Consider the following 3,732-nt stretch of genomic DNA (forward strand, 5'->3'; position numbering starts at 1 on the left):
ACCCACAGTGGGCTGGGCCCTCCCACATCACTCATCAAGAAGATGCCCCTCAGACATGGCCACAGGCCAGTCCAATAGAGGCAATTCCCTGATTGAGGCTCCCTCAACCCAGGTGTGTCAAGTTGACACTAAAGCTATCCAGCACAGTCAGTTTCCACACCACATCCATGTATATTGCTGTCTAAGTCCTAATAAAGCCTTGTTTTAAAATTTTATTTTATGTGTATGAGTGTATTGCTTGCATGTGTGTAAGTGCACCCCTATTGTGCAATGCCCATGGAGGTCAGAAGAAGGCGTTGGGTCCCCCTGGAACTGGACTTACAGAAGGTTGTTAGCTGCCATGTGGGTGCTGGGAATCCAACCCGGGTCCTCTGCCAAAGCAGTCAGTGTTCTTAACCCTGCACCATCTCTCTAATCCCCCCATAAAGCCTTCTTGATGGTGATACTTCACCTGTTAATGATTTCTGTCTTGAGTAGAGCAGGCTGAGATGGTGACACCAGTAGTTGACACATTAAAGGCTGCTGGCACTGACCACAGCCAGCAAATGGAACTGGTGACACTGAAGGCAGCTGGCAGGTAGAAGATGGCAGGGCCCTGGAAGTATAGAAGCTACAAACCCTCTTCCTGGGAATGTTCCAGGAAGCTGTGGGCAGTGGCTGATTCTGGCTATTGGAAAGCCCTGGAGAGTGTTGTTACCAGCAAAGCGCCATCACCACTCAAGGCTCACAGGTGCTGACTCTAAGAGCTAAGAATGGCTGGTGTTCAGAGCGGCTTAACAGTAAGTAAGCTGTGCTTGCTTTTCTGTGCTTTTTATCTTAAGAAAAAAATCCTTCAGCTTGATAACAATGCCAATCTGAAGAGGAGTGAGGCCTGGAGTTTGAGGTCAACTATACGGACAGTTATTCAGTCAATAAACCCTAGGTAATGACACTCCAACAAAGTCTCTGAATCCTAAAGCTCACTTTAACTACCTGGGTTGTCAAGATTACATGCACATAGCCACATATTAGTATTAGTATCAAGAAGGACACACATTTCGAAGAGTCTCTTAAGATTCTACTCTGTGCAGCTCTTCCCTTGGCTGTTCTTCACTGTGATTTCTTTGTGATAAATGCAAATTTGAGCATAAAGGTTTCCATGAGTTCAGTGAAACGTTCGAGTGGATTATTGAACTTGAAAGTGGCTTACGAAAACCCTTGTGATACATGTCAAGTCGGCAGAATCATAGCACCTAGACCATTATTTGGATATTTCTGTGAAGCATATATTGTTTGATGAAATTCATATTTAAATTGGTGGCTTTGGGATATATCATCCATAATGTGAGTGGGCTTTATCTAATCATGAAAGGTCTTAATAGCACCAAGACTTAATTCCCTGGAGAACTGGGTAGTTTTGCCAACAGAATGTATGCCATTCAAGTTCAAATATATGCCATTCAAGTTTAAGCTGCCACACTTCCTGGTTCTTTAGCCTATGGTACTACTCTAAGATTTTGGATGTGCCAGTCTTCCACAAATCTCTTTCACCAATGTGTGTGTGTGTGTCTGTGTGTTTGTGTGTCTGTGTGTCTCTTTGTGTGTCTCTTCGTGTGTCTGTGTGTCTGTGTCTGTCTGTGTATGTGTGTATCTGTACAGGTAAGCATTCTGTTGATTTTGTTTCTCCGGAGAGAACTCTGACTAATGAACATAACAAAATTGTTAGTGTACTTGTATGACTTTTCCATCTAACTATGGAACAAGACCTCAACTTCCTGTAGTGGGAATGAACATTCCTAGGTAGACTTGGCTGCCTGGAAGAATATAACCTTAACTTTGCAGCTTAGCTAACACTGAGTTAAAAGAAATTCCCACATTTTGGGAGAAGATACCATTTTGAAATAAATGGGGAAAAAATGTATGGATTTGAAAGATATTTGTTGGGTAAAATCAAGAGGGTCAATAAACGGGGGTGAAAGAAAGGTCTAATGTTGAGAGCGAGTGAGTGAGTGTGTGAATGTCCTCATGGATGAATTCAGAGGGAAGGAGAAATAATATCAGTTTAAATAACTGGAGTCCAAAAATTGCTCACATTGGCCATTAAAGGATTTCTGGTAGAGTCTAAACTTTTTGATGGAGAAATGAGTTTAGTTTAAAGAATTTATGAGATGACACTGGAAGAATGCTGCTTTCCGGCTTGCTTCCCCTGGCTTGCTAGGCTGCCTTGCTTACACAGTCCAGGCCCACCTGACCAGGGATCATACCTCCTTCCATGGACTTGGCCCTTTTACATCAATTAGCAAATCAAGAAAATGCCCCACAGATATTCCACAGGCCTGATGGAGAAAACTCCTCAGTTGAAGTTCCCTCTTTGCTGATATCGCTAGTATGTATCAAGTTGACAAAAACTAACTAGCACAACTCCTTACATCCCAGTTGTCTATGTGTAATCATGATAGTGATGAAATGTTGATCATATTTTGAAGTCTTACTGTGCCTCAGTTCAGCAATGAGGGAGAGGCTTAATGATTGCTAAGGTCATTGGATATGAAAGTAGGACTAGAACTAATTTTTTTGACATTCAATTCATGATAAAATGGTCAAATCTCCCCAGAATCAGAGATGTTCTAGAAGTTCAAGGTGTTGTCAGTACTGGGAGGGTAGATTCATATTTTGATATTGAGGTCTTAGAAGTAAGGAAACACTTTCTTTTCTTGTACATTTTGTGTGATGCTCTACTCTCTTTTTTTCCTGTTATCATATAGGCAACTGCCTCTGAAAGTTTAGTCACCTGACCCAGAATATGAGTAATTAGCTTAAGACAACCATTCTACTTTTCCAGCCATAGGATTAGTTGTAGTTATGTGACCCATATCTGGCCAATAATGCTATATCTCTAAGAAAATTTATTGTACTCAGCAAAAGAGAAAGCGCTATGAACACGAAGTTCTCTGATTTCCTGACTCTCACCTTTTGGGCTTTGAATTCCCATACCTAATGATATATTTGGAATATAGGTCTTCTTTGATCATGACAGAAAATCTGGAGAATCTTAAAGAAGTTTAACTAGTGCTATGATAGAACTAAGCGCCTGTACTGATTGGAATTTTCTATAGTCAGCCTTTTTATTCTTAAAAATGACTTAAGCCACTTTTAGCCTGGGAGCTTGTTATTCATGGCCCAACGTGTCCTGATGAACCTTGGCTCTCATTATTTTCCCTGTGCCCTCAGGTCCTTCCTCTGCCCTGCTGTCTTGGTCTGGGTTCAGGAAGGCTGACCATTATGGACTGCGTCACCTGGAATTCTTTGCCCTCTGCATTCTGGCTAGCATCAGCTAATGGGACACTCTTGTAGGTCACAGTAATTTTTCCTACAATTGTGTTTCTGATTAAATGTGATTTTAGGCACACCTAACTCTGTAAGATGGTAACTTTGGCCTGGTGGCATTTATATTATAGGATCAGCTCAAGAAGGCTACAGTGATGTATTTTTACCTCTATTCTGGGAAGAGACTCAGTGTTTTACTGTTGCTAATCTTTGGGTGACTCGACATATTTTCCTGTGTTACTTATCTGTGTTTTTAGATAGTTTCTTTATTAAAAATATCTCAGCTAACAATGTTGACTATTTTCCTTGGTCCCCTCATGATTCATGCACTTTCTTAGAGGTGACCTTTAAAAGTTTTAACAAGTTGCCCGGCGTGGTGGTGCACACCTTTAATACCAGCACTTGGGAGGCAGAGGCAGGTGGATC

This window comes from Nannospalax galili, unplaced genomic scaffold (assembly GCF_000622305.1).
Source record: "Nannospalax galili isolate Female #2095 unplaced genomic scaffold, S.galili_v1.0 scaffold65, whole genome shotgun sequence".
In the NCBI taxonomy this organism is placed as follows: domain Eukaryota; kingdom Metazoa; phylum Chordata; class Mammalia; order Rodentia; family Spalacidae; genus Nannospalax; species Nannospalax galili.